Genomic DNA, 12,477 nt, shown 5'->3' on the forward strand with positions numbered 1-12,477 from the left:
TTTTGGCAAATGGTAAACTATTTTATAAGCATATTTCCTTGAAATGATCTATGTGGTGTATGTGGGATGTGTTTATGGAATGATTGTAGATAGAAAAAAAAAAAGATAAAGACACTTTTTAGAATTTTTTGGGATAGGACTACCAAATGTTAGGAAGATAAGATAGAGGAAAAACTTGGAGGGGGGGGTGGGGAGGCTAAATTCAAATCCAATCCAGGCAGGAGTGATGGTGTCACCCTCTCTGCAAAAGGTAAGAAATACTGCAGAGCTGCAATGTGCAAATAGTGGTGAAACACCCGATATATAATCATAATAAAATGTAAAATATGCACATTAAGTGTACTATTTATTATGATTATATAGGGGGGAGGGGGGGGTCACCACTATTTGCACATTGCAGCTCTGTGATATTTCTTACCTTTTGCAGAGAGGGTGACACCATCACTACTATATTGTAATACATTGGCTGATTTGCACAGGATATTCATTTATAGGTTTTACCATTATAAGTCCATTTGTAGAATTTTATAGATGAAGTGGAGGGCAGTGCTGCATTTTTTGTTTTTTATTGTTGCACGTTAGATGAGGGAACCAGCTAACAAGATTCTCTTATTGCTTTTGAGATTTTTTTCAGTTACATGGTAGTTGTTTTACTTGATGTGTTATGTTCCCTGTGGACAGGTAACCAGTGGCCCTGCATATTGGTGATAAGTGTGCCCCTGTATGCTGGTGGTCAGTGTGCCCCTGTATGCTGGTGGTCAGTGTGCCCCTGTATGCTGGTGGTCAGTGTACCTCTATATGCTGGTGGTCAGTGTCCCCCCTGTATGCCGGTGGTCAGTGTGCCCCCTGTATGCCGGTGGTCAGTGTGCCCCCTGTATGCTGGTGGTCAGTGTGCCCCCTGTATGCTGGTGGTCAGTGTGCCCCCTGTATGCCGGTGGTCAGTGTGCCCCCTGTATGCCGGTGGTCAGTGTGCCCCCTGTATGCCGGTGGTCAGTGTGCCCTCTGTATGCTGGTGGTCAGTGTGCCCCCTGTATGCTGGCGGTCAGTGTGCCCCCTGTATGCCGGTGGTCAGTGTGCCCCCTGTATGCCGGTGGTCAGTGTGCCCCCTGTATGCCGGTGGTCAGTGTGCCCCCTGTATGCCGGTGGTCAGTGTGCCCCCTGTATGCCGGTGGTCAGTGTGCCCCCTGTATGCCGGTGGTCAGTGTGCCCCCCGTATGCCAGTGGTCAGTGTGCAGCCTGTATGCTGGTGGTCAGTGTGCCCCCTGTATGCTGGTGGTCAGTGTGCCCCCTGTATGCTGGTGGTCAGTGTGCCCCTGTATGCAGGTGGTCAGTGTGCCCCCCTGTATGCTGGTGGTCAGTGTGCCCCCCTGTATGCCGGTGGTCAGTGTGCCCCCTGTATGCCGGTGGTCTGTGTGCCCCTGTATGCCGGTGGTCTGTGTGCCCCTGTATGCCGGTGGTCTGTGTGCCCCTGTATGCCGGTGGTCAGTGTGCCCCCTGTATGCTGGTGGTCAGTGTGCCCCCTGTATGCTGGTGGTAAGTGTGCCCCCTGTATGCTGGAGGTAAGTGTGCCCCCTGTATGCTGGAAGTCAGTGTGCCCCCTGTATGCTGGAAGTCAGTGTGCCCCCTGTATGCTGGAAGTCAGTGTGCCCCCTGTATGCTGGTGCTACGTGCAGGGTGCATGAGGATTCTACATACAGGAAGATACTATGCACAGGGTGCAGGAGGATGCCACGTGCAGGGTGCAGGAGGATGCCACATGCAGGGTTCAGGAGGAAGACAGGAGTTCAATTGTACAAGACACAGAGGAGTCAATGGGCCCCTCTGAGGAGTGTGAGGAGTCTCGACCTAGTTGCAGCTCTCAAGGGTTGGAAAGTGAATCTGAACCCAGAGATGGGGTGTCATTAAGGCTACAAAGGGAAATACACCCGCCAAAGAGACTGACGTATGATACCTTAGAAGAGAGTTCTGAAGAACAAATTGTAATGTTCCAAGGCCCCACACAAGTAACTGCCTCTTCTGTTGGGATTCCTAAGAAAGATGATCTTATTCCACCCGCTGACACTATTAGGTTTGCCACTGATTTCTTGTTGGCCTATTGTGAGAGTGACTCAGACCTTTCTAGTAATTTGTATAGTCAGCTGTTCGAAGGTGCATTTATTGACCAGTTTTCAGATGCTATTAGTTCCACACAAAACTGCTGTTAGTTTTAATTCTGGGGTACTTTATATCTCAATGGAGTCTCCCACTTAGGAGTCCCATCATCTTTGGGGACCAAAGACATTCAAGTGGAGGGAGGATGTAGCCAAGTGAAGAAATCGCTATCAGCATAGTTAAGGCTGATATACTGTTCCTTTAAGTTTGTTGCTTATTTTGAGGTTCTCCTGAAGAGTGGCGTGTTGGATTGTGGAATATATAGTCCAGTGGAGGATGAAGAATGTGCAAAGTGGGCCGGATGGAACCATCCTCCCAGGGAGCTGCGGGTTCCGCAGGGAATTATGGGAGCATCTATAAATAAGGGGCGGAGTCGGATGTGCTCGCTCTTGCCTCAGAGACCTTGTGCGGTGTGGATGTGCCCGAGAACCGCTGTGGAGAGTAGAGGCCGTGGCCTAGTGCGGAGACACCTTGAAGAGGTAGCGGATGTCACAGAGGACTGACTGATCGAGAGCGGAGACACCTTAGAGAGGTGGCGGATGTTACAGAGAGGTGACCAGCCTGGTGCGGAGGACTGTCAGAGGATTGGGTGAGAGATACCTAATTGTAGTGAGCACAGCAGCTCACGGACACAGTGAAAGGGCCTGTGACGCAGCAGAGACACAAAGAGGACTTTAATGTAGTGGAGCGGTTGCCATGGGGACACTCCTGATCTTTCATAGTGCTTGGTGAACCGGGAAGGCCTCATCTATACACATACAGTGGTTTATTTTGACTTCATTGTAGACAGAGCCTGGATTACAAATACCCCTTTTTCCCTTTGGATTACAAATATCATTCATGGAATGATTAGAGCTCCAACTGCTGGCGAAGATTAGCAAGGCCATGCCCAGGGAGAGACTCATTTAATTCATAGGAAAGGGGGCCCCCTATAGGTGATCGAGTGCACTCTTTCAGGTTATATTTAAGATTGATATGGATTCTCTTGAGATATATCCATGCAGCTGAGTTAGTCAGATCCAACTGTTTTATCTACAGTTAATATAGAGACAAACGTCTGATTTGTCACTCTCACACATTTATAAGAGGAATTGAATCATTATTATATTCATATATTTCTTCAGTTAGATATTGTTATATCTAGTTGTAGCTGACATTATTGGTGTATGAGATTCTGAGTCTTGGGCCACTCAGTGATTCTGGGACTTTAGGATTCAGAATGTCACTTTGGTTCTTTACACTCATATCTCCTGTTGTGTTGAAACTATATCTGTTCATTTCCTTCTTAAGTCAGTAAACTGATATATTGTTATTCAAGTGTCATTGTTGTTTCTCTCTGAACTACCATGTCAGAACCCATAGTGTCAAGCGGGTTGGAGGTGCCTGAGGGTCAAAAGAGTGTGAAGGAAACTAACATACTCAGCAGCCCCTGTGGGGGGCGCGCTACATATATATATATATAATCTCTGTGCGCCAGTATCTCCTTCCTCCATTAGCAGAAACACAGGATCTCCATCTTCATTACTAACAGAACGGCAATCTGCCTTGTTTACATTGTTAGACAACTGTTCCGCCTCTCTCAGGAACGATTACTGGGTACCGACGGACGCCGTGTCCGCCGGATCCACTGATTGGCCACCGGCAGCGCGTGTGCACGCCCCGGACCCGGAGAAGCAGTACGTGATTTTGCGCAGAATGGCTGCCCTACCGCAGTACATGTATGTGGGGCAGTCAAAGAAAAAAGTCTCCCTGATAAAGAGAGAGGCTATGATCTGGTGGATTACATGCGGAAATCCTGGGCCCAGCTGAGGACATTTAGGGCCTTAGGATTGAAGATGTGGTGGATGTCTCCTTTTGGTTTGGGAACTGTGGACAGAGAAGAACTCCTGGAACTCTTCTGGCCTTAGCTCAGTGAGATAGAGTTTGGAAGACTAATGTCATAGACAGGTTGCCAAAAAGTTTAGGGCTTTAGAAAGGGCCTCCAATGGCTGTCAATGTGGTGCCTTCTCCACTCTCCATCTCACTAATAAAACCCCACTGGATGACTCTCTATGAACTGATCACATTCCAATCACCGATCATCTAATCATTGGTAAAAAAGAAGACTCGGCAGGGAATATTGTACGAAGAGTTTTTATTGTACAAGATCAGAATAAGCGATTACCACACAGTAATGATATGAATAAAATAAAGATTAAATCTTTTATAATAGAATTAACAAATGTGTCAAATGTATTAATAATCATACATTGGTTGGACCAATAAAAAGCCAACTACTTCAATAAATCTAAAAGGAGCAAAAAAATTAAGCAACCAATCATCAGGTATGCATTCTTGACCGTGATGCGATTGAGAACCCTATAATCAATGCAAGGTCTCAACTCACCCCCCTTCTAAGAAGGTTCACCAGTGAAAGATAAATCCTGATTGGCTGCTGTGGGTTAATGCATGTTACAGTGATCTTTTTCCATCCAGTAGGTTAGATCTATATACATATTTATAAGTAGAACACAAAAAGAATGTATTGTCAGAATTGTTTGTCTGCTGCCCCATGTATTGTCATGAATGCCCCCTTGTTGCCCTCATGTATTACCAACAGGTGCGCACACCGTGGTGAAGAAACACGATATTACGTGTGAAACGCGTCCACCTTTCTGTATCCCGTATTGACTGTCTGCAATAAATATCATCGCTATAACCTGTTGGAGTGCCACCATTTTCATTGGTTTTATGCCCCATATATTGTCAGGATTGCCCACTTATTACCCCATGTATTGTGCGGATTGCCAACCTGTTGCCCCATGTTTTGTCTTAATTGCTCACTTGTTCCCCCATGTATTGCCATGGTTTCCCAGCTGTTGCCTCATGTGGGGAGGGATCGGTAAAGGTAGACAGTTGAGTCAAGATTTTACCACCCCCCTTAAGCTACAATGGTAGCCAGATGGGGCGGTACACATGGCACTGCAATTTGCGTCTGCTGCAAACCTCACACCCCCGGTCACATTGGGCAATGCTATTCAACTGAATGGGGTTGAATGGGGTTGTGCCGCAACAGCCCCGATGCATACGGTTGCGGCGTACTGGCGTGGGCTTTACAGGGTTAACATAAGGGCTCCCAGCTGCCTGCCAACCCCACAGCGGGTCAGAGGGCGATGCGGGTGTAAACCAACCCTGAGTGGACTGTGGTGGTTTCACATTTGTTTATGGACTAAACAGTTCCACCCATTACAATCCAGCGTCCATTTCCCGTAGTACCAGCAGGGGGTGCACTCTGATGTTTCATTATATTTCCTTTATTTTTAAACTTTCCCGCACTCTGAACATGAAATAGGACGCTCGCCCGTATGAACTTTCTGGTTTCTAAGAAATAAACCTTTGTTTGGAGAACATTTCCCGCACTCGTAACATTAAAAAGGGCGCTAACCTGTGTTCTTGCTTAGTTAAACATTTCCCGCACTCTGCACAAGATTAGAGACACTCGTCTGTATGAACTTTCCGGTGTCTAACAAGTAAACATTTGAACGCAAAACATTTCCTGCACTCTGAAAATTAATAGGGAGGCTCACCAGTGTGTATTCTCTGTTGGTTAAGAAGGTTTCCTTTATGATTAAAACATTTCCCACACTCTGAACATTAACAGGGAAGCTCACCCCTGTGCATTTTCTGATGGCTAAGGTTTCTTTTCTGATTAAAACATTTCCCGCACCGGACACATGAATAGGGACGTTCAACAGTGTGTATTCTTTTGATGGGTAATAAGGCTTACTTCATGAGTAAAACCTTTCCCACACTCTGAACATGAATAGGGACGCTCCCCTGTGTGTATTCTCTGATGGCTAAGAAGGTGTCCTTTACGATTGAAACATTTCCCACACTCTGAACATGAATAGGGACGCTCACCTGTGTGTATTCTCTGATGGTTAAGAAGGCTTACTTTATCATTAAAACTTTTCCCGCATTCCGAACATGAATAGGGACGCTCACCTGTGTGTATTCTCTGATGCCTAACAAGGTTTCTTTTATGATGAAAACATTTCCCGCACTCTGAACATGAATAGGGACGCTCACCTGTGTGAATTCTCTGGTGCCTAAGAAGGTCTCTTTTTTGACTAAAACATTTCCCGCACTCTGAACATGCATAGGGACGCTCACCTGTGTGTATTTTCTGGTGATTAAAAAGGGTTCCTTGATCATGAAAACATTTCCCACACTCTGAACATGAATAGGGACGCTCACCTGTGTGTATTCTCTGATGGCTAAGAAGGTTTCCTTTCTGATTAAAACATTTCCCACACTCTGAACATGAATAGGGAAGGTCACCTGTGTGTATTCTCTGATGGGTAAGAAAGTGTCCTTTCTGATTAAAGCATTTCCCGCACTCTGAACATGAATAGGGAAGGTCACCTGTGTGCATTCTCTGATGGCTAAGAAGGCTTACTTTGTGTTTAAAACATTTCCCGCACTCTGAACATGAATAGGGACGCTCACCTGTGTGCATTCTCTGATGGCTAAGAAGGCTTACTTTGTGTTTAAAATATTTCCCGCACTCTGAACATGAATAGGGAAGCTCATCTGTGTGTATTTTCTGATGGCTAAGAAGGCTTATTTTCTGCTTAAAACATTTCCCGCACTCTGAACATGAATAAGGACGCTCACCTGTGTGTATTCTCTGATGGCTAAGAAGGTGTCCTTTCTGATTAAAACATTTCCCGCACTCTGAACATGAATAGGGACGCTCCCCTGTGTGAATTCTCTGGTGCCTATGAAGTTGTCCTTTTTGACTAAAACTTTTCCCGCACTCTGAACATGAATAGGGACACTCCCCTGTGTGTATTCTCTGGTGCCTAAAAAGGTCTAATTTCTGACTAAAACATTTCCCGCACTCTGAACATGACAATGAATTCTCTCCTGTATGGTATAAAGAAGATTCCCTGAGATGAGATGGTTTCCCGCACCCGTTGGCACTGTCAGATATTAGAGGACTATGTGAAGTATCAGGAGATTCCAATGATCTCCTCCAATGGTGGGGTCTGTCATGTATATTATGAGGAACGGGATTTACTTCTGGAGAAGATGCCATGTCATTATCTTCTGTAGTCACATCTTCCTCCGATGTCCTTCTATTCCCACCACAGAGTCCGTCTGTCAGAAGACAAGAAAAATTACCAAGAGTTTTCCACACTCATATACACTGCTCAACACTTTATAATCAGAGTATAGCATCAAGTCAGGGAAACTCCTGCTGGGATATTCATCTGCTCAGTCAAGTATCAGAGGGGGTTGTTACCAACAGGTGCACTAGATGGGCAACAATGAGACGACCTCCAAAACAGGAATGGTTTTACAGGTGGAGGCCACTGACATTTTCCTACTCATCTTTTCTGAGTGTTTTTTTCTTTTAAATCAGAAAAAGTTTTATTATAAAGAAAGAAAAGTCCATTCCATTCGGTACACAATATTTCCGCTTTGTACAGTCATAGGCACAGCGATCGTAACCTTCATATATAGTCACTCCTCCATGTTTCCATTCCCCATCTCCACTGACTCCACCCACTCCCCCAACATCTCACTGACTCCACCCACTCCCCCAACATCTCACTGACTCCACCCACTCCCCCAACATCTCCTTGGCCTGCGCCTTATCCCGTTCCCTCCTGTTTATTCATTCCTAGGACTCAGCTTTTTTTTTTTTCATTTATTTTTATTCACAAAAAAACAGACTAGAAACAAACAAAGCAACTAAAACAACTCCCCATCCCCCCAACCTCAGTGCAATGCTCATGTACTACAATACTTATAGGAAAATGCAAAAGGAGAACCTCTCAGGAGAACCTCAACGCGGCAGTGCCTCCCCCACACAGACTCTCACCCAGGTCCATACCCCAACCTCCCCCACCCTCTCACCACTGCTTGTTGTCTGCTAGGCATAGACTTCATTTGTTACCTCCCTAAGTATCAGGGGACCTCAACTCACCCATCTAAGGTGACCGTCACCTTCACCGGTGGGAGACCACAATCACCTCGGAGAAGAGTAGATGGGGTCTTAGTCCAACCCTGCCATATAACGCATCCTCTATTCAGGTATGTGGCTTTGTAAAACAGCAGGATCGTGTTCACTGGTGACTTCCAATACTCCACCGATGGCGCTTCGGTCTTCCCCCAATGCAGAAGAATAGCTTGCGCGCATAGAACAGAGTAACCGACAATGAATCATAGGTAAATAAAGAGGCCATAGGTGGTTCCAAAGTGGGGAAGGCCCCGAGACCAGATGGGTTTACCATACAATATTATAAAACACTCTTGCTGTCACTTGGACAGTTTATGGTTGACATGTTTAATACATGGGGCTCTGGGAAATATATCCTCAAGGAGACTTTACAAGCTCACATTTCAGTCATCCCTAAAGAGGGAAAAGATCTCACCTCCTGTAGTAGCTACTGACCCATTTACATGCTAAATTTTGATCTTAAACCGTTCACTAAAATCCTAGCAACTAGGATCCAACAACATCTGACTCAATTGATCCATTTGGATCAAGTTGAATTTGTGCCTACATGTGAGGCACGGGATAACACAATCATGGTCCTCAACCTCCTACATGTAGCCACCAAGACCCGCACACCATGTGTCCTCCTAAGCACAGACACCGAGAAGGCCTTTGATTGAGTAAATCGGCATTTTATGTTTGCAGTACTTTGACATGTGGGCATCGGCAACACCATGCTAAATTGGATCTCACAGATCTAGTCTGCCCCTGCTGCCCAGGTTAAGGGAAACGGTGTCTTATTGGACTACTTCACCATTAGGAATAGGAAAAGATAGGGGTGCCCTCTGTCACCCTTACTCTTCGCATTATCACTAGAATTCTTTTTATGTAGAATACGCCTCCATCCGGATATCTCAGGCATGACTGTTGGGGTGACCCAGCAGAAAATATCAGCGTATCCAGACGACATTTTATTTTCCCTCATAAATCCCATAATTTCTCTACCGAATTTTCTTCACGAGTTTGAGGCATATGGCACTCTGTCCAATCTAACTATCAACTTTACTAAATCTTATGCTATTGGAGTAGGCTTATCAAACCCCCTTCTCCACCAACTGCAATTTTAAGCTAAAATGGACGAACTCAGCGCTGAAATACATGGGCACTCTCATACCAACCAAATTTTCACACATTTTTACGCTCGACTTTCTCCCCCTCCTAAAGAAATTCCACATTCTATAAGATAAATTGAATTCTGGCCTCCATTCATGGTTTGGGAGATGCAAAATTATTAAAATGTGCATACTCCCCAAGTTCCTTTACCTCTTTCAAGCACTTCCGATATTCATCCCTTCGCATTATTTTAAACAAGAGGATACCCTACTAGTGGATTTTATCTGAGCACATAAGTGACCTAGGCTATGTAGGAGACTGCTCTTGCTTCCTAAACGACTAGGTGGACTGGCAGTGCCGGACTTATGCAAGTACTATCAGGCTACACAATTGGGGAGACTCAGACTGGTGTCGTCATGGTGAAGCGAAGCTTTGGCCCAGACTAGAACAGGCCCAATGCGACATACCCCTCCATAGAGCTCCATCGTACCACCATTCACTACCAGACTCCATAAGACGCCATCCCCTCATAGGTCACATGATAAGAACCTTCTCTAAATTATTCACACAACTTTCACTTTCCCCCGACGCACTCGCCACTGACACCCATACTGGGGTATCCCCAGTTTACCCCGGGCTACCAAGATAAAACATTCAGGACCTTGATGGAGTCAGGCTATTTCCGAGCCTCCCATTTTTCAACATCATCTAGTTGGCCTGCACTCAAAGACCTCATGGACTTCTCGGGACCTTACTGTCTAGATTTCTGGAGGGCATTGCAACTCCATAATTTCTTAAACTCATTGCCACCTCCCAGTGAATGCAACACACAACTTACACCCTTCGAAGAACATTGCTCTCAAGACAGAATACTAACACAGGTATTATCCATGACATTACTGATCACACCCCAGGGGACTTACCAACTCCCATTCTTAGCTAAGAGGGAACGGGATTTAGACTGTAACTTTAATTCAGACCAACAGAAATCACATCATTCCATTTACATTTACATCATCCATCTGCATGTAAATACAACAAACCAACTTCAAACTCCTAACAAGGTGGTACCACACGCCGTCAAGGTTGAGCAGGTTCTTCCCCACACTCACTGATCAGTGCTGGAGATGCCGGGAAGGGCCGGGGGATACTCCTACATGATTTGTGGTCGTGTCCTAAACTACCGGAGTTCTGGAAGGCAGAACGTGAAATGTCTCAGCGGTTTATAAACCGACCGCTCCCCAATGACCCTGCTCTCTTCCTTCTCCATGCCTCTAACATCCCGGCCCAGACCTATAAAAATCCTGTTATTTGTCACCTTCTAAATGCTTCTAAAATGTGCATCCCTCTTAAATGGAAAAACCCACAGGCCCTGACTGTTGGCATGTGGCTCAAAAAGGTCAAAGAATGAAATAGAAAGGATGGAAAACCTTGTTCTCTCGACACGTCCCCAACACGAACGATACACCAAAACCTGGGGTCAATGGAATATATTTGTCCCCTCTTGCTGAAGAAGTCCCGCTTATTTTCACGGACGTAACGCGTACGAGGGATGTCACGTGACCCGCGGCCGCCTCTCACTCTTCCGGGTTGGTGGACCTGATGCACGCCTGCTTGCAAACTCTGCAGATATGCGCTGTTATTTTCTTCAAAAATGTGAGTTGTTTTCTTATATGGATTAAAGAGTGCTTGATTGCATACAGAGAGCATTAGATCGTTTTTTCTTGTCTCCTACACATATTGGTAACATTGTTTGAGGAGCTGACAGTGCATCGAAGGTGTAATCATTTACTACGCTTAAGGAAGAAAGTGTGAGGATGCTTTGATTTTGAGATGAAATGCTGGTTGACCCTGTAGGGTCTCTTTGTTAAGGTGAGCGGCAGTGTGAACAGGTGGTGGGATTGCATGAGCACTCGTGGAGACAAGCACCTTATTGAATTGCCCTAGGACCACTTTACACTGGAGACTTTTATCTGTTTATATGGACACCTATTAACACTGGGACTCTGCATGATTTTATAATTTTACCACTAGGATTGCGCTGCACTATTTTTCTATTATATATCCTCTCTGATGAAGGCTGCTCTTTAATTAAGGGTGACAATACTAAAGAGACCTCATGTTGAGTTTGGGGGAGCTCTAAAATATTGGTGGAAAGTATTGCTGATGTAGGGCCATAGATTTACCAATGATAACCCTCCTACTCTCCCCCCCCCCCACTTCCACACCTTCTTACCCCTCCTTCTTCCCTCCCCCCCCCCCTTATCCCACCTACTTATCCTCTTCTACCTCTCTCTAGGTTTATTTTACTTCCCTCTCTCTTTCCACTACTTATTCGCTTTACTACCTCCTTCTTCTTCTATATGTTATGCGAAACTGGAACGGACAACTCCGGGTACTTTCTAGTCCTGCATAACTCCTCCCATTAGAGGAATTGTAGAACACCTCTTATTCTACGACCGATGTAGATCTCAACCTTATGACTGAATTGTCTTCAGTGTTGTAATACACTGTCTCAGCATATGTTCTATAAGGAATGTTACTGTTTATTATGCCTGAAAGTTGTCTTTTATATAAATAAAAGAATTGAAAAAAAAAAAAAAAGAGATCTGACATGGATCAATGATACAACCTTACCCAACCAAACATCACTAAGTAATAATGCGATTGAAATGATGACAATTTTATTGTTTGGAACATGACGTTATATTGAGGAATGGAGATGAACCTTTCATATGGTGTGTACAGTATCTCCTCCTCATTTGTTGGAACATGATATTATATTGAGGAATGGAGATAGAACATTCATATGTTGTACAGTATTTCCTCCTCATTTGTATGGAACATAATGTTACAATGAGAACTGGAGATGGATCTTTCATGTGGTATACAGTGTCTCCTCATTTGTTTGAACATGACGTTATATTGAGGAATGAAGATGGACCTTTCATATGATGTACAGTATCTCCACCTCATTTGTTGGGAACATGACATTAGACTCATGCCTCGTACACACGTGCAGATCGTCGGCCGAACAATCGGCCGTCTTTTGTCCCCGGGCTGTCGTGTCTGTTGAAAAGTGCAAAAGACTGCACAAGAATTTTGTCCGCCGACTACAGCCGACTGCAATCATGTGATGGTTAACTTTCCCTGTGTTTTTTCTTTTCTGAGCATGCCCAGTCTCGCAAATCTGCTGTCTGTCGGCCGAATTCTGTATTGACTGGCGA

The 12,477-nt window shown here is 45.1% G+C and overlaps 1 pseudogene across 1 annotated transcript in view; it reads right to left on the bottom strand.

Annotated features, from left to right (window-relative positions):
• Positions 1-12,477, bottom strand: part of LOC309550215 — a 40,733-nt pseudogene that overhangs the window by 8,797 nt on the left and 19,459 nt on the right. Inside the window, exon 3 of the transcript in view lies at positions 5,918-7,115. The product of the transcript in view is annotated as an uncharacterized misc_RNA (transcript). The remainder of the gene's footprint in view (positions 1-5,917; positions 7,116-12,477) is intronic.

The sequence above is a fragment of the Pelophylax lessonae genome, assembly GCF_965119305.1.
Source record: "Pelophylax lessonae genome assembly, chromosome: 3".
Lineage (NCBI taxonomy): Eukaryota > Metazoa > Chordata > Amphibia > Anura > Ranidae > Pelophylax > Pelophylax lessonae.